Genomic DNA, 18,473 nt, shown 5'->3' with positions numbered 1-18,473 from the left:
GGCCCAAGAGATGAGCAGAAAGTGCCATCCAGCTAGGAAAGGCCAAGGGGACCCTGGTGATTAGTCAGGTTAAAAACCTTTGTCTCAAATCATACTTAGTGCAGGATGGTGCAGGTGGGAAGCACAAAACACATTTGCATGACAGTAATGAAGCAGAGGAGAGGTGGCTGTGCAGTGGTCACTTTGGAAGGGAGTCCAGGCCCAGAAAGGAAGGCCTATAGGAAGCCCTGGGCGGGATACGCGTAACCTGCGTTTGTCCCACTGCAGTTCAGGTCCTCCGGACGCACGGTGCCCTTTACCAGAACTTGGAGGCTGTTACTCCTGGGGAGGTGGACAGCGGGTCCTCCAATAGCCTCTCCGGGGAGGCGGTCCCTAATACACAGCCAGGGAAGGCCTGCCTAGGTGTGCGGGCAGGCGGGAGGCCACAGAGGCAAGGCTGCGACCCTGGCCGGGACCGGACGGCTTTGGGCCGGTGTCTGGTCGCCGAGAGCAGAGGCGCGAACTCCCAGGCCCTGACCACCCCAGACACTCTGGTCCTGCTGCGGCCCTAGCCCCTGGGGAAGGGGTCGTACCAGCGCCCGGGAGGAGCGGCCGATCCAGGCGGCGGGGAGGGAGGAAGACTCCCGGAGGGCAGCCACATCTGGCCCGGGACGCCCGCGCCCAACACGGCCCTGTCCTGCCCGTGGGTTCCTCCAGCTCCAACGCTGGGGATCCGGCCAGGGGTTGCTGGAGGCCCCCGGCCCCAGTCCCCGTGCTCAGCCTCGCACACCCCTTCCGTACCCGCTGTCCCGCCCGCAGTGCCCACGCCATCTCCCGGCTTTAGTCCCCGCCCCCACCCCTCGCGCGGCGGATCGGGCCCCCACGGCCTTCCAGTTCCCGGGCCGGCCCCGCCCCCTCGCCCGGCCCCGCCCCCTCGCCCGGCCCCGCCCCGCGGCCTCGCCCCGCCCCGCGGCCTCGCGGTCCAGGGTAGGCCCCGCCCCCTGTTTCCGCTGGCTGCTGCTGTGGCGGCGGCGACGCGCGAGCGCGAGAGAGCCGGACCCCGCATTCCTGGGAGCTCGGTGAGTGCGGCCCGGGGCGGGTGGGGCGGCGGGCCGCGAGCCGGAGGCTCGGGATCGTGCCGGGTTACGGGCCCCGGCCGGCTGGAGGCGGGCCCACAAGCCCCCGACCCGGTCCCCGGAGGGGCGAGCGGCCCGGGGCGCCCCTGGGAGGGGTGTCGGGGGGCGGCAGTGGGCGAACTGTGGGAGGGGTGGGGTCAGCGCCCTGTGAGGGGGCGGGAGGCCCGAAGGGGACGGTGTGCGCGGCTCCCGGTAGCTAGGCGAAGAGGAGTCTGCAAGGGGAGAGGTTTCGAGGAAGACCTTTTGGAAATGCGGCTGCGGGAGTGGACGGCGGAATCCCAGGCGAAGGGATGGGGGTCTGTAGGATGCAGCAGAAAGGGGGAGCCCCGGAGCTGTCAAGGGTTTCTGACTGTGTGACCCAGTGGACCGGCTGGGGGAGGTCCATACAGCGCCCCCAGGCAGGGCCGGGGGCTCGGGCAGGGCTGGGATACTAACTGCAGCCCCCCGGCACCCCGACCACTCCTTGCGCCACCGCTGGCAGATCGGTACTCAGAGTGACAGGGCTTTGGCACGCCCCGAGGTCCGAGATGTAGTCCATCTGTCCAAGTTTGGGACTTTAAAAAACTTTGTTGTGGTTAAAAAAAAAAGAAAAAGTCCAAACAAGAAACTGGCTTCTTACTGAGAGCAGTATTCGTACTCGTGTATTTCAGAACTGGAGTCTTGGATCGCCTGTTTTTGAAAAAGATACTGGTCCCTTCTCAACCTCTTTCCCAAATGCCTGTAGTGTCTGGCGAGGTTTGAAGCACTGGGGTAGTATGGGATCCCCTGGGCTGGGTAGATCTTTTCTCCCCATCCCCCAAACAAGGATAAGACCGCAGCAGTTCACCTTTCTTTGGTTCCGAGAACCAAACTCACTATGTGAGGATGCCCTTCTGACAGGCAGCTGTCCCCTTCCCTGGGGTGACTCAGGTATCCTCCTCCAGGAAGCTTTCCTGGACTAGTGGAGAAAACTGAGGACTCATGCTCTGATCCCTGTATACCAGCCAGCTTCCCTATCTTTACCGAAAATAGCCATAGAAAATGTTTTGTATGTATGTTCTGCTATAAAGATGTGCAGTCAGCTTGTCACCCTAAGTAATGGGAAGGGGAGGAGAGGTATTATGGACAATTTCAAAGGATGGACTGGACAAATCATTTATATTTAGCTAAGGAATGCAGCCAGGGAGGCAGAGGTTCACACTGGCTTCCTACCCTCCGCCTGGTCCTGGCAGGGCTGTTGCAGCTGAGCTGTGGGTTGTGGGGTGAGGGAAGGAAGAGGGTTGAGGTGGGTACAACTTGAACGGTAATTCAGTCCTACACTCACTCATTGAAGACTTGCTGTGTGCAAGGCCTGGAACGGCTGAGAGTGGACCAGAATGGAGAGGGAGTTTTTTTTGGTCTGACTTATTCAGATTTTAATCTTTCAATCTATAAAGTGATAGTTAATATGAATAACAGTAACTAGTGTTTATAAAGTAATTTGTAGGGGATCTCCCGGTGGTCCAGTGGTTATGACTCCGTGCTTTCATTGCTGAGGGCGTGGGTCGGATCCCTGGAGGGGGAACTAAGGTCCCACAAGCTGTGCTGTGCAGCCAAAGAGAATAAATAAATAAAGTAATTTGTAGTTGGCCAAGTGCTTTCTCTGCACATTAGCTGTATATAATTTTCTTTGATTCGCACATAATGTTGTAAAGCATGTGTTATTTTTAATTGTCTCCGTATAGTTTAGGAAAGTGAAGCTAAGAAAGAATAAATGACTTCTCTGAGGTCACAGAACTCATAAGTGGAAGAAGCAGAACTTGGGCTTCTCTGGTGGCGCAGTGGTTGAGAGTCCGGCCTGCCGATGCAGGGGACACGGGTTCGTGTCCCGGTCAGGGAGGATCCCACATGCTGTGGAGCGGCTGGGCCCGTGAGCCATGGCCACTGAGCCTGCGCGTCCGGAGCCTGTGCTCCACGACGGGAGAGGCCACAACAGTGAGAGGCCCGCGTACCACAAAAAAAAGAAGCAGAACTTGAACCCATGGCTTCTGACCTCTTATGCTGTGTTTTCTACTACGCTCAGCTGCCTCTGCCATTCTTTACTGCTGAGCTTGGGAGACCTAGGCTCCGAACTTAGTCCTAATATCACCTAACCCTGGGCAAGTTACCTCCCCTCACCAGCTCTCTGTTTTGGAGGGTTATTGGGTTATAATATTTCTAGGGGCTTCCCTGGTGGCACAGTGGTTGGGAGTCCGCCTGCCGATGCAGGGGACACGGGTTCGTGCCCTGGTCTGGGAAGATCCCACATGCCGCGGAGCGGCTGGGCCCGTGAGCCATGGCCGCTGAGCCTGCACGTCCAGAGCCTGTGCTCCGCAACGGGAGAGGCCACAACAGTGAGAGGCCTGCGTACCGCAAAAAAAAAAAAAATTTCTAGAGTCTCTTTCAGCATTGGATATCTTAACAGTGTACAATGCTATCAGCAGCCAATCAGTCAGTTAATAAGTGTGCTTTATTTATTTGTTATTTTTTAAAAATAAATTTATCTATTTATTTATTTTTTTGCTGCATTAGGTCTTTGTTACTGTGCGTGGGCTTTCTCTAGTTGCGGCGGGCGGGGGCTACTCTTCATTGTGGGGCGCGGGCTTCTCACTGTGGTGGCTTCTCTTGTTGCAGAGCATGGACTCTAGGTGCACAGGTTTCAGTAGTTGTGGCATGCCGGCTCAGTAGTTGTGGCTCATGGACTCTAGAACGCAGGCTCAGTAGTTGTGGTGCATGGGCTTAGTTGCTCTGTGGCATATGGGATCTTCCCGGACCAGGGCTCGAACCCGTGTCCCCTGCATTGGCAGGTGGATTCTTAACCACTGCGCCACAGGGAATTCCTATTTGTTATTTTTAATTGTGGCAAAGAAACACATGACACAAATGACCATCGTAACCATTTTTAAATGTACAGTTCCGTTGCATGAAGTATATTCACATTGTTCTGCAACAGATCTCCAGAATTTTTTCGTCTGCGAAACTGAAACTGTACACCCATTAAACAACTCCCCATTTCCCCCTCCCCCCAGCCCCTGGCAACCTCCATTCTACTTAGTGTGCTTTATTAAGCTCCTACTATGTCCTTAATTAATGTTGCCCTTGAGGAGTGAGTAAGGTGAGTCTGGGTAGCTGACCAGAGTGCCAGTCGTCATCTCCGTGAACGTAACTCCGGCACGGGCCCTCTAGCACCGGCCGTATTGTTCAGTAAAGAGTGAGCAGGTGAGACTAGGCAGTGGTCATGAGTTGCAAACAGCAGGATGCTTTCCTTTATTTTATTTTATTTTTTTTTTTATCTTCAACAGGTAAATTTATTTATTTATTTTTTTTAACATCTTTATTGGAGTATAATTGCTTTACAAAGATGCTTTCCTTTAGATTCTGATCTCACCATTTATTAGACGATGGCTTTGGTTAAGTTACTTAACTTCTCTACATCTCAATTTCCCAAACTGTAAAATGTACATATTATGGTACATACTTTATAGAGAGATAAGGATTAAATTGGTTAGTATATGCAAGAAACTAACCATGGATTTTAGAAGATAATAAATGCTAATTAAAGTTTTTATTACTTAAAAAAAAAAAAAGAGTGAGCAGCTGAGGCCTGGGCAAGGGCCTTCACCTCCTTGAGCTTTCGCTTCCTGCTTGCAAAACAAGGATAACAATACTGCGCTCTCAAGGCTGTTGGAAGGAACAGTGAGATAATGTATGTGAAGCACGTAGCTAGGGCCTCAGACACAGCAGGTGTTCAGTCAACGGTGCCCGTTATTTATAACCTAGCTGAGGAGGCTAGACTAACAAGAGAGGATAGGGCTTCTTCTGCCATCAAGGCCCAGGCCTGCTGCGGTGGGCATCCCACGGACTGAGGGAATGGATCTCATCCAGGTGCCTTAGCCTGGCACTGCACATCCTCCCTACCCATCCCGGCCGGCCTGTCTAGCCTTACCTCCCACTCCCCTTCCCCCAGGGACCCCCGGTGCCAGCCAGACTCATCTCCGAGCATGCTTCGCTCGTTCCTTCCTTGTCCCTTAGTTCATACTGTTCCACCTTCCTGAAATGCTCCTCCCCACTCCCTCCTTCCCCTCTTTTGAAGATCCTACTCATGTCTGAGCTCCTTCTTGGAGCCTTCCCTGGCCACCCATCCCCAAAGAGCCTCCTTTTCCTTGGAACCCCTTTGGCATTTTATGTCTTCATCTCTCCTGGCTTTTCTACACTGCCTGGGGTCCAGATCCTTTAGTATGTATATCTTAGTACAAGAGTCTGCGCTGAGTTCTGATGATGCAAAAATGAAAATGGTAAATGTCCTTGTCTTCATGGGGCATAAAACGCAGTAAAGGGTTAAGAAAGGGCTTCAAAAAATGACAATTCAGGGACTTCCCTGGTGGGCCACTGGTTAAGAATCTGCACTTCCACTGCAAGGCACACGGGTTTGATCCCTGGTCAGGGAACTAAGATCCCACATGCCACGTGGTGTGCCCCCCCCCAAAAAAAAGACAATTAAAAATATAAGGTGAATAGCTTATGCGAGTAGAATGTGGTTTCAAACAGGGGGATAAATCACCCTGATGCTAGAGGACCACCTCATGCAGCAGGTGGTGTTGGATGCGAACTTTGAAGTGTGGCTTGCATTTCTACAGAAGGGAAGAAAGGTCAGCCTGAGGAATGGCATTAAGAAAGTGCTGGGGTTTGGAATAGCTCAGTCGGGCCAAGAGTGGGTTGTGTGGGAGGAACCAGAGAGACAAAAGGCTGGACAGGTAGACAGTGACCGTATTATGGGTGGCTTCAAATGTCCAGCCAAGGAATTTCCTCCATCCATGCATTGAAATTAAGTGTCTCCCATGCGCTGCCTGCTGGTGCTGGGGGGACTGCAGTTAACCTTGGGGGGCCTGGGAACCTTGCTGGTTTTTGAGTAGGGGTCGCAGAAGCAGGGCTAGGCCTGTGGAGGGCGAGTATGGGGTCTGTGAAGAGAGGAAATCATGGTGGGGAGAGTGGCTGGGCAGCTGTGAGGAACAAACCTGAGACATTTTGGAAGTAGGATTGAGACCATCAATGGATTGACGGGATGGGGTGGAGAGGAAACGATGCAGGGGGACTGGAGGGGATTCTGGGCTGGGTGATGGTGAGGATGCAGGGCCATTTGCTCTTTTCAGGGCGGCATCATCGCTCCTCCAACTAGATTGGAAACCCCTCAGGGCATAGATTCTCTTTGCCCCTGTGTTCTCCTCGGCCCCTCACTCACCTCTGAGGGGCACAGAATAGGCTCAGCGTGGACCCGGATGTTCTCAAGAAACGCATCTTTTTTTTTTTTTTAATTGACAATTTATTTTATTTTTAAAATTTATTTATTTAATTTATTTATTTTTGGCTGTGTTGGGTCTTTGTTGCTGCACGGGCTTCTCATTGCGGTGGCTTCTCTTGTTGTGGAGCACGGGCTCTAGGCGCGCAGGCTTCAGTAGTTGTGGCACGTGAGCTCAGTAGTTGTGGCTCGTGGGCTCTAGAGTGCAGGCTCAGTAGCTGCGGTGCATGGGCTTAGTCACTCCGCAGCATGTGGGATCTTCCCGGACCAGTGCTCGAGCCTGTGTCCCCTGCATTGGCAGGCGGATTCTCAACCACTGCGCCACCAGGGAAGCCCGCAAGAAACGCATCTTGTCATGGGGACGTAACATACAGCGTGGTGACTGGAGTTAACAATCAGACTGTGTTATAAATTGAAAGCTGCTGAGGCCTTCCCCGGTGGTGCAGTGGTTAAGAATCTACCTGCCAATGCAGGGGACACGGGTTCGAGCCCTGGTCCGGGAAGATCCCGCATGCAGTGGAACAACTAAGCCCGCAAGCCACAACTACTGACCCTGCGCTCTAGAGCCTGCGAGCCACAACTACTGAAGCCTGCGTGCCTAGAGCCTGTGCTCTGCAACAAGAGAAGACACCGCAATGAGAAGCCGGTGCATTGCGATGAAGAGCAGCCCCCGCTCGCTGCAACTAGAGGAAGCCCGTGCACAGCAACAAAGACCCAATGCAGCCAAAAATAAATATATTAAAAAAAAAGTTGCTGAGATCGTCAGATTGTAAGAGTTCTCATCACAAGAAAGACATTTTGTAACTGTGTGGTGATGGATGTTAACTAGACTTGTGGTGATCATTTTGTAATATGTACAAATATCCAATCCTTATGTTGAAACTAATATGTGATATGCCAGTTATATCACAATTTAAAAAGTGCCCATTTGCCCCCCCCCAAAAAAAACACAGCTGAATCTTGCACCTTCTAGAATCCCAAGTTTGCATCCACGGCAGTATTTGTACACTGGCCTGGCTGTCTCTGGAGTCATGTTTCCGCAGAGAGCCAAATGTTTCCTGTATATATCTTCACACCCCAAATTAACTACCCTTTCAACTTCTGCTACAATTTTATCTCTCACTTGATGGCCATTTCCCACCAAGTTTTTATTGCTCCTCAAGAGTAACTTTAGATGTGGCAGAGACGGAAACAAGAGAGTTGTCTATTCCTTTACCTCAGCTCAGTTGTCTATTCCTTTGATTTGTGTGAATCAAACTCACATCTCAGTAAAGTTACACACTTTTCAATATCTTGAAACTTTGTCTCACTTGTGAGTGGTCAAAATTACAAATGTTAAATCCCTGGATGCCAAGGCGCTACCCCAGAGATGGCAAATACCTGGCACGGATACTCTTACTGTTAGAATGACCCGTAGCAGACATCACTAGTCGATCATGGCTGTCTTTCCCATCGAGCCAGGGCTTGGTCTCTGCCGTCATGCGTTAGCACCCACCACCAGCTGAGTGGACTGGTACAGCGGCTGGAATCCGTTTGCCCTTTCTGGCCTTCTCCAGCTGTTGAATGATTGGGTTCTCGATGGGAGACTGCAGCCCAAAGAGTGGCCATTGCTGGACAGAATTCACCCTGGAGTGGCTTCACAGCGAAATGATGACCTAATGTTTCATTTATTTTCCTGCAGGAATATCCTGGGATCTTCTCTGATCTGTCAGCAGCCAAGGTGTTCGCAGGAAATTCAAGGAAAACAGGTCAGTGCTGGTCTGGGTCCTCTGTGTGCTGGGACCTCTGAAAGTCTACGTGTTATAAACTGTCTAAAGCCAGAGTCTCTCTTGCCCTTTCACTGTGGCTTGGGGAGGGAGGATAGAGTGGGATGTTGACATTTTCTAGCTGTCTCTCTGCCCCAGCTCTCGACATTGAATTGATGAGCTCCTTAAATGGGGCTTTGGAAGCCGGGAGAGATTTCCCTCCTCCCCACTGTTTCTGAATGGTGGCCGGCACTATTCTTAATTTCTTTCTTGACCACCCTTATTGTAGGGAGGGAGCCTAGGGAAGCAGGAGAGGCCTGTAACTTCCTGCTTCCTGTCTCCTCCCACCAGCCGGCCAGAAAAGAATCTGTGGGAATCAGACCAATCCCACCTGTGTCTGTTCCTCTATCCTGGCTGCTGCAGGAATGCCCCTGGCCCTCCGGTGGTGGGCACCCTCTGCCAGGATGCTCACTGGGGGTCCTCGTCTCTGCTCCTGCAGGCTCCAGGGGTCTTGCTGGTAGCTTCATCGTTCCTAGCACCTGTGCGTCGAGGCCCCTGCGGAGCTGGAGCTGGGCAGGAGCTCCCCAGGTCGCTGGTGCGGATGGCGCTGATTCAGGTTCCGGGGGTGCTGCGTACAGACCTGGGTCTTTTAAAATTTATTTATTTATTTTTGGCTGTGTTGGGTCTTCGTTTCTGCGCGAGGGCTTTCTCCAGTTGCGGCGAGCAGGGGCCACGCTTCATCGCGGTGTGCGGACCTCTCACTGTCACGGCTCCCGTTGTGGAGCACAGGCTCTAGAGCACAGGCTCAGTAGTTGTGGCTCATGGGCCCAGTTGCTCCGCGGCAAGTGGGATCTTCCCAGACCAGGGCTCGAACTCCTGTCCCCTGCACTGGTAGGCAGATTCTTAACCACTGCACCACCAGGGAAGCCCAGACCTGGGTCTTTTAATGTTTTAATTGATGTGTGTATTATCCTGTGGCTTCCTCCTGGGGGGTGATCTGTAAACCTCTTACCTTCCAAGAACCCAGCTGCGTGGTGGTGGGGTGGTGTGGTGAGAAGGAGGGTGCTGGCTGGTAGCTTTTCTTGCCCAAAGGTTCCCTCCTCTTTGAGTCCCAGTGGAGATTAATTGGAGTCCCGGGAGTCGCTGCGGACCTGTGGCTGGCCTGCCCGTGCCTTGCACATGATACTCAGATGCCGGGATTCATATTTGTCATTGTCATCATTGGCCACAGTTTCAGACTCTTTACATATGTCCACAACTAATTTAATTTAAATCGTATTAAATCTTAATTTAACTCTCATTTAGCTTTCATGAGAGTCCTGTGAGGTAGCTATCATTTCCCCCCGTTTCACAGTGACAGCGGCTGAGGTGGAGTGCAGGTCAGAGACTTGCCTAAGACCACGTCTTTAGTGCCGGGAGAGCAGCGGCTCACACCCAGGCCATCTGATTCCCACTGCCCCTGCCCTTCGCAGCAGACCTGCGGCAAGGAATCTGTTTCCCATCCCTCCTGGAGTCTGGAGTCTGTTGCAGCTGGGATGCAGGGCTCCCATTTTAAGTCTTCCTCCCTCCCCCCGGGGCTTGGGGGGTGTCTGCTTTCAATCTTGCTGCCCTGGGATTTGGGGCACCGCCTACGGGAGGACTGGCTGTGCAGCCAGGCGCGAGGCCAGGACGAGGGAAACCAGTCTGCTGAGAATCAGGTGGCAGGGAGGAGGGACTTGAGGACAAGTGGGTGAGGGTCCTCGCGGCTCATGGCACGTCCCACCCCGTCACAGAGACCCACGGGGCCCGCCCTGGGGGGCCTCAAGGGAGGAGACAGATGGGCCTGCGTCACCAGCCCTTTCTAGCCAGACGACTGTCCTCCTCTGCGTCTGTTTGAAGGCAAAGTGAGGGAGACCTGCATGAAGGCCTTTCCGGACAGGAAGCTTATCCTCTCCGAAGGCCTTGGCCTTCACAGCCTTTGGTTTGGCCGTTTCTTGTCCTGCGCTTGCGCCTGTGGGATGGTGACCAGCTCCCGGTGGAGCTTCTCGTCCCACCTCTCCTGGTTAGGTCCCCTGTGACGGGCTGGTTGGTTCTTCAGGCCGGTCTCCTCCCCGCCTTCGCTCAGATGCCTTCTCGCGCTGGTGAACGTGGTTTCTGAGTGGCCGAAGGCCTGCCTGGGTCTCCGCTTCCAGTCTGGGGGCCTCCCCACCGCCCTCCTCTCACAAGAACCTCCTCTGCCCCTGGCCTCGAGGTGCACGGAGGAGGGAGGGGTGAGGTTCATGAGTGAACAGGTGATCTGGGTCCTGATGGAAGCCGGGCGGGGGGGCGGAGATTGTCCACAGAGGTGCGCGCCGGTCTGGTTAGCGGCAGGGTCTCTGCCGCCCCTTTCATTTGGCCTGCCTCCTGCCCCAGCCCCACGCACTTGGGAGTGAGAGGCCCCATCGCTGGACCCGAGCCCAACGAGTTCATAATTTCAGCTTCCGTCACAGCCCCAGCCTGGTGAAATGAGAATATCTGCCTGGTGGAGGCCAGCTTCCACCCGCCCTCCCCTCGAACCAAAAAACACAACCCAAACTCAGCCCGCAGTGGCCGGGCTCCCGGAAGGGGCGGCCGGAAGGAACACGTCTGGGGGGGCTCACCGGTCAGCGCGGCACTTTGGGCCCCACTCGGCAGCCACGTGTAGATGGTTTTTGAGTGTCTGTTGTTTAATACTACCTGTGCTTTTGAGTTTACCACCCGCTCCCCGCTCTGCCTTCCTCCCCACTCCCCTTCCAGTGCCTGGAAATTTATTGCACTTTGAATACTTGCTTACTTTCCAAGAGCCTCGTGATCATTTCTACACCCAGCGTCAGCATTTGTTAAAATATCTGACCTTGTGCTGGAAACAGGAAAGGATGGGGGTGGAGGACCATCCAGGGCGCCTGGAGAGTCAGGCAGCTCAGCCAGTCTCCTGGAACCTCCCCCTTGTTGGGGAGGCTTGGCTGTCACTGCAGGGAGGCCGAGGGTCCCGCAGCCTCCTGTGTAGGGTCTTGGCGTGTTCCTGGCCTTGGCCTTGGCAGCTCAGGGCCGCTGCCAACCCTCACAGCACCTTTGTGCGGATCCAAAAATGCCCTTCCTCAGGTGAACAAGAAAAATTAGAGCGAGCAAATTATTGTAAAGCCTGAACAACGTCCCCCTCCGCCTGGGCCGGCCTTCTAGAGCCCTGGCGGGCGGCGGCCCAGTACCTGTGCTGCATCCCAGCACATCCTGTGCTCCTCTCACCCCCAGGGAGGAAAGGGTGTCAGGTTCAGAGTCAGGGAGAGGGCCAGGGGTAGGAACGGGCCTCTGAGAACAGTGGACGGACAGATGAGGGGAGCGGTCTCGGGGATGCTCAGCGCAAGGTTGGGACAGGGTGTGGCCATGCACTAGTGCGTGTGTGTGGCGGTGAGTGTGTGTGTGCTTGTCCTAGCAAGTTTGTGTGGGGGAGTTCTCCCACATTGTTCTCTCAGCTAAGAGGCCCACCTGAGCCCTTTCAACGGGTCAGCATATACCTGTGTCGTGAATGCCCCTCCTTGGAGGGGAGTGTGAAACGAACACAGAACCTGGCCGCCTGCCCCAGTGCGGGGGCTGAGGCTTCGGCCCAACGCTCTCCAGCAAGCCCCGGGGGCGTGCGGGGCAGAGAGGGTACATCCTGCCCCAGCGAGTCCCCACCCTGTAGAAGGGCTCAGAGGAGCAGCGTGCGGCGGGTGGGAGTGGGGGGCTGGGCACACGTAGAATGACACATGTTGCTTCAGAGAAAGTGAGGTAGAGGTCTGGGCTTGCCATTTCCCACTCGTCCCATCCTGGAAGATTCTAAACAGCTTTGTTTACAATCGGACACGCAGATGGCAGAGTCCTGCGTGAGGAAGAGCGTTGGGTCCCCCAGGAAGGCAGGTCGGTTTGAAGCCAGAGTTCAGCTCTGGATGCAGCACGTGGGGCCGGAGCGGGGGGAGGGGAATCTCTCGGAGCATCCCCAGGCCAGAGTCACTGTGCATTAGCAGCCATGGCAGAGGGCTCCCACTTGCTTGCCGCTGAGATGGGCCGGGTGGGGAGGAAGTGCCAGTCCAGGGCCACCCCCACCGTGCCCGCTGTGGACAGCAGAGAGGGAGTCGGGGTGGGACCACCGTCTGGGCTCTGCCCCCCGCCTACTGCAGACTGAGAAGCTGGAGCTGGCGGTGGCTGGCTGGCCTGTGTCCGTGAATGTCTTCTATGAGGGGCAGTCATTCCCCACAGTGCAGGGAGACTAATGCAGGACACTGGCCCATCAAGGGCAGGGTCGGGTGGACCGCTCTCTGAGGACCGGCGGAGGAATGCAGGGGAGATGGGGCTGGGCCTTGAGGGACGGGGATGCAGGGGTGGATGGCAAGCTGGGCGTGGCCCGGTGATTGGGCTGGAAGGGGGAGGAGCAAGCTGTCAAGGCGGGGCCTCTTCACTCTGGGGTACCTGAAATGTCCCCCGGAGGAGACTGACCTCAGCAGACTAGCAGTGGGGAGCTGGTGTTGGTCCCCGGACAGGGGAATGACAGGATGAAAACAGATTTTTCGGAAAAATAAGCTTGTCATGGAATCCAATTTGTGTGTGTGTGTGTGTGTGTGTGTGTGTGTGTTACGCGGGCCTCTCACTGTTGTGGCCTCTCCCGTTGCGGAGCACAGGCTCTGGACGCGCAGGCTCAGCGGCCATGGCTCACGGGCCCAGCCGCTCCGCGGCATGTGGGATCTTCCCGGACCGGGGCACGAACCCGTGTCCCCTGCATTGACAGGCGGACGCTCAACCACTGTACCACCAGGGAAGCCCCAAGGTGAATTTTTTTAAAGTACTTTATTGTTGTTGTTGTTGCAAAAATAATACAAACTCCTTATAACGGTCAAGCGTTCCAGAACTGGTAGAAAAGGAGAGCCTCCTGTAATCCTGCCCCTCAGGGACAATCGCTGTTAGCACTTTGACTTATATTCCTTGTAGGTATTTTAATGATAGACTAGTATCCAGCTGTCTACCTATTATCTTATCAATTTCCGTAAATAGCATTGTGTTACGCTAACTGGAAACTTCTTTAGCCGTCCTCCCGCAGCCGTGCCCATAGCACTGGGCGGGGCTCAGCTGGTCCCATCACCTGAGCTTGTGGATGTGGTGGCAGCCACCTGGTGGCTCTGCAGGGCCTGGATGGTCCAGGAGCCCCTTGGGCACGTGTTGGGCTGGTGTTGGCTCTTGGCTGGGCCTCTCTTCCCCACATGATTTCTCATTCTCCAGGGAACCGGCCTTTTAAGTGAAAACAGAATCTCCAAGACCCCTTGAGATGCAGGCTCTGAGGTCTCACAATGTATATCCACCTGCCGCTTGGCCAGAGCAAGTCACCGCACCCGCTGGAACTCCAGGGCTGGGGCAAAGACGCCGCCTCTTGATGGGAGGACTGGCAAAGGCACGTCAAGGGCAAGTGTGTGCAGCGGTGGGAGGGCAGGGGTGTGCAGCCCCTGCACGGGCCCAGAAGCAGGAGGATTAGAATGTTGGGGGCTAGACGCCACAGACCTTTGGAAGACAGCCCAGGCTCGGTCCCTTCTCAGCCCCCTCTGACCGGATGGGTCACCCAGGGAAACTGGCAAGGCGGGATGCTTCATCCTCCTGCTGGCTTAGAGGTGTCGTTCCAGGTGGATTCTGTGTGGATGTGTGTGAGGGGCTTGTCTGGCCGGAGGTGAGAGTGAGCTAGAGCACGGGCCTCGTAACGGACGGCTTCTCCGGCCCGCGGGCTGTGGAAGCAGAGCGGGAGCCTGCCTGCCCTCTGGAAGCTGCTGGCAGCTCCGCTGCTCGGTACCTGCTGCTAATTTTCATGGCATCTCCGAAGAATGTGCGTCAGTGAGTGAAGCCAGCCAGTCACTCTAGACTCAGGCCTCTGCTGGGAACTCATTCATTCATTTGCCCAGCAAACAGGGCACCTCCTGTGCTCCAGCCTTTCTCCCCATCCCCTCCTACCCTCAGAGGTGGAGTGAGAAGACCCAGCCTGCAGGATCAGACTTCACTTCCCAGACAACTCACAATGGACTTAACATTCTGACTCCCTGTGACGTATTCGTTTGTATAGTTTTCTCATCACCTGCCATGCGTGGTAGCTCTTCTTTCCTGGGAAATGCCTCAAATGACAGAGACAGGAGGAAACACTGGGGCGGGGAGAGCCAGCTCCGGGTCATTAAGGAGTGCCACTTCCAGTTTCAAGGAGGATGCTTCCACGGAGCCGCTGGGGGAGAAGTCCTCCCTGGGACTCACATCCATCAAACTCCCCTCTCCCTGGAGCCCCCAGGCTGGCCTTGATGAACTGCGCTTTCCTCACACGCCCGCCCCGTGTTCTTTTGCCTGTCAACTGCCTGGTGGTTTGTGCATTCATCAAACTAGAACAAAGGCTGAGAGGGCTTTCGCATTTGAAAACCCCTTGGTGTTTTATTTTCTCTCTGCCCCTCTTGGAAAAGAAATGTTTTGTGGCCGAAAGGTTCACTGTGAAACAGTCCACGCTGCACAGCTCAGCCTCTTGGCCATTCTCCTCCTTGGCTGTGCTGGGAGAGAATGGACCCGGCTCAGCGACAGGGCTTGGTGGGGACTGGAGGATGGGAGGCAGCCAGCAGCTGCAGCTGCCCTGATGCTTCCCTGGGTGCCGGGGGCGCCGGCGTCATGCTACCGTGGCAGGGTGCATGATATCTGATCAGCTCACGGGCTTAGTGTATCCCGGCGCTTAGTGTTGAGGAGAACGTGCAGAGCTGACGCTGCAGACCTCGGAGAAATCTGGCATCACAAGCAAGACAAGAAACCTCAGCCGCTCCTTTTGGCCAAGGAATTGGAAAAACTAAACGGAGGTCCTCAGCCTGTGCCAACTGAGCGTTTGCTGCTTTGAGGCGGATGGTAGGTAAACTGTCCATCAGCGGAGACCCAAGAGGCCTGTCTCTGACTCCTGACTTCCCTGCCCATGCCTCCACCCCCCAGTTCTGGTTCCCTGTGGCTGCGAGGATAATTCTTACTTCCATATCATCAAGAGTTATAATATCACTTCATCACCAAGTGAGTGACCACTTCGTTTTATGTCTAACTCCTTGGGCGAGAAACACAGTCTAGGAAAGGAACAGGAGATTTTTTCTTTTTTCTTTTTTGGCATGCGGGATCTTAGTTCCTCGACCAGGAATCGAACCCATGCCCCCTGCAGTGGAAGCGCAGAGTCTTTTTTTTTTTTTTTTGTATAAATTTATTTATTTTATTTATGTATTTTTGGCTGCGTTGGGTCTTCATTGCTGCATGCAGGCTTCCTCTAGTTGTGGTGAGCCGGGGCTACTCTTCGTTGCGGTGTGCGGGCTTCTCATTGCAGTGGCTTCTCTTTGTTGTGGAGCACGGGCTGTAGGCGTCCGGGCTTCAGTAGTTGTGACACACAGGCTCAGTAGTTGTGGCTCGTGGGCTGTAGAGCTCAGGCTCAGTAGTTGTGGCGCACGGGCTTCATTGCTCCGCGGCATGTGGGATCTTCCCGGACCAGCGCTCGAACTCGCGTCCCCTGCATTGGCAGGCAGATTCTCAACCACTGCGCCACCAGGGAAGCCTGGAAGTGTGGAGTCTTAACCACTGGACCGCCAGGGAAGTCCCACTACTGGCCACTCTGACTCTGCGAGGGTCCGAGGCATCTTTGAGCCCTGGTGCTCTGTGTGGTAAGAGCTCCAGCCAATGTTGGCTTAGGTGAGTCCCACACCTTTTCTGTTCTAAGCTACCAAAGGCCTTCTCGATTTCATCGTGTTCTCCCATTTCCCCCTGAGGTTCGGCCCCGCAGCGTCCGTGGCACCCGGGCATGGGCTCTGGAGGCCGAGTAGGAAGGGATGGGATTGCTGTAGCCAGAGCCCTCAGTGTAGGGCTTGGAAGAGAAGCCAGCCTGACCAGCTGAAGCCTCATGCCTGACAGTCACACCTAATCTGGAATGAAAAGCGATGTTACCTCTGTTTCATCATCCACTTTCATCACTGCTTCTCCAGATGGTTGATGGTGCCGTGCCTGTGAGCGAAGTGGGGGGACCTGACGCTCTGTCTGTGGGCCGGGGTGAGGGAGGATGCTAGGCTGGGGAGGTGAGCCCCACCCTGACTCTGGGGCAAAGGGGAGGTGATTCCTTAGACTGTGGGCCCTTTCTCCTTGGGACCCCCACCAGAGAGTGCTAAATCTTCAGTTTGCCAAAAATTACATTTTCATTGCCGAAAAGTCCTCAAGGGCATTCACTGGAGGGGCGGTGCAGCTTTAAAGAAATACCTAAGAGGGTGTATCTATCTTATGATGGTGGTTGTTTTAAACCAAGTCTCTTTAACATTCCTGATTCATGTCAGGAACTAAAGCGTTCGGTGCTGCACGCCCTAAACCTGGCGGTGCAGGGGACCGGGGGCCGGTCTCCACCGACCCCGGTGTTTCTGAGACCCTGCAGCCTCCCCCTCCGCCAGCCCTGCAGTCTGAGCAGTGCAGTGTTCGTGCAGCCAGAGGACTCAGACGACTCAGGACTCGTGCAGCCTCTGGGCATTGGTTCTCTGCCAGGCAGGGGCACTTCTGACCACTCGCCTCAATCTCTGTCTCTACTTCTGCTGAAGAGCAGAGGCCTGGATTTTCCCCTCCGTTGATGCTCTGCCTGTTTTCTCATTGTCCAACACTTGGTGGGCACGCCGATCGTTTTTGAATGCATGAATACTGCATTTGCAACGTGAAAAGAAATGTGTCCCCCATCCTACCCATTTCCCTGGACACTTGGAGCACTTGCCTGATGTAAAACTGCCCCATCTTCACAGTTGCAGGGGTGGGAGATGTCTCTGGGGAGGGCGCAGGACTCTCAAACCAGGAGCTTCTTATTAAGGCGTCTGCAGCTCAGGGAGGGGGCCTTATCGCTGCCTTTCCCGAAGGGGCGGACAGGAAGTCTTGGGCAAGAGGAGGCCGCTGCTTGGAGGTTTCACGATGAGGAAACTGAGGCTGGCTTCCCCAGGAGCTCCAGGCAGTTGAGTGGAGGAGGCTGGAGCCAGCCTTTGCAGATCCCAAGCCTGGATTCTGCCTCTCTTATCCCCCGCCCCTTCCCTCCCCTGCTCCCACCTTCCTCAGCTCCCCCAGGGGTGCCTCAGAGGTAACCTCACAGGGCCAGGGGGGCAGCTTTGTAGGAAAACATGCACCCAAAATGGCCAAATCCCTGAGGACTTGAGAGAGGCACGTGTGGGGTTATTTTGGGTTTGGTGGGCCGGGCTCGGATCTCTCTGGCATTCCTGGCCGTTGGCCTCTCAGAATTGACCAGAATGGAAGGATGATAAAAATCGAGGCCCCAGGAATAGCTCAAGAATTTGCTCATTCGTGACCCCTGTAAAGAGGTGCCGCTCAGCCCAGAGCCCACAGCAAGGCTGGGGCTGAAGGAGGTGCTGGAAAGGGTAGGGGAAGAGGAGGAAGGTTTCAGACAGTCTCCTCTTCCGGGCAGGAGCAGGTGGGAGCTCAGGGCTGGTTCGGGGCCAGTCTGATAAGGAGCCAGAGGAGTGTCCCTCCCACACCAGCTCGTCCCTGCGTCTCGGGGGTCGCCTGGTAGCACCCACTGGCCAGGTCAGTGCAGCCCTCTCTCTGACCTCTCTGCTCTGTTTCTCTGTCCCCCTTGGACCTAGGCAGCTCGGGGCAGCTCTGGCCTTGCACCCTGGGGAGCCTCATCTCTCCCTCCCTTCCCCAGAGCCAGGCCCAGAGACCCTTTTGCTCAGTGCGCGTGAAGGGGGCGCGTACTGAGCACCCATCCGGTAGCAGGTCAGGAGCACAGTGATGCCAGGCATCTGCCTCTGCCCTGGAGGAGCCGGCATGGGTGTGTAGAGACCCGTGTAGATGTGCACTGACCCATGATGCCATCCGGAGCCGTCCGTGGTGCTGGAAGGGCGGTGGGGATCATAGCAGGTGAGTGGTCAGTGGAAAGAGCAGCCCCGGGGAGTCAGGACACCTGGCTGGCCCTGGATCAGTCGCGTCACTTCTCTGGGTTTTTCGTGTGTAAAGTGAGGAGTCTGTGATCCCCAAGTCCCTTCTGGCTTGAGAGTTACCTGGTTCCAGGAGTCGCGGGGAGGAAGACCCTTCTCAGACGGGTGGGATGTTTTTGTTGCCTCCGCTCTTTGTTCCAAAGGGGTGGTCCAAGGGTGGACATCTCAGCTGAGTCATCCCCATGGGGACAGGCTGAGGGCTCAGATGTCACAGCTGGGCCTCAAACCTCTCTTCTGTTCTCTGGACCCTCCTGCTTGTGCAAAGTCAGACTTTAGGTTTAAGAAAATAGTTGCCCTTGTCCAGGTTGAGGTGGTTGCCCCTTGGCCTACAAGATGAGGTCCG

General features: G+C 55.2%; 1 protein-coding gene across 1 annotated transcript in view; it reads left to right on the top strand.

Moving 5' to 3' along the window:
• Positions 1–928: 928 nt before the first annotated feature.
• Positions 929–18,473, top strand: part of TSPAN9 (tetraspanin 9) — a 182,593-nt gene continuing 165,048 nt past the window's right edge. The window contains exons 1-2 of the mRNA XM_060164317.1: positions 929–1,058; positions 8,090–8,156. The gene's annotated coding sequence lies outside the window, so the exon portion shown is untranslated. The remainder of the gene's footprint in view (positions 1,059–8,089; positions 8,157–18,473) is intronic.

This window comes from Lagenorhynchus albirostris, chromosome 11, assembly GCF_949774975.1.
Source record: "Lagenorhynchus albirostris chromosome 11, mLagAlb1.1, whole genome shotgun sequence".
Lineage (NCBI taxonomy): Eukaryota > Metazoa > Chordata > Mammalia > Artiodactyla > Delphinidae > Lagenorhynchus > Lagenorhynchus albirostris.
The sequence above is the reverse complement of the archived record's forward strand: the minus strand, read 5'-3'. Positions and strand labels throughout refer to the sequence as shown.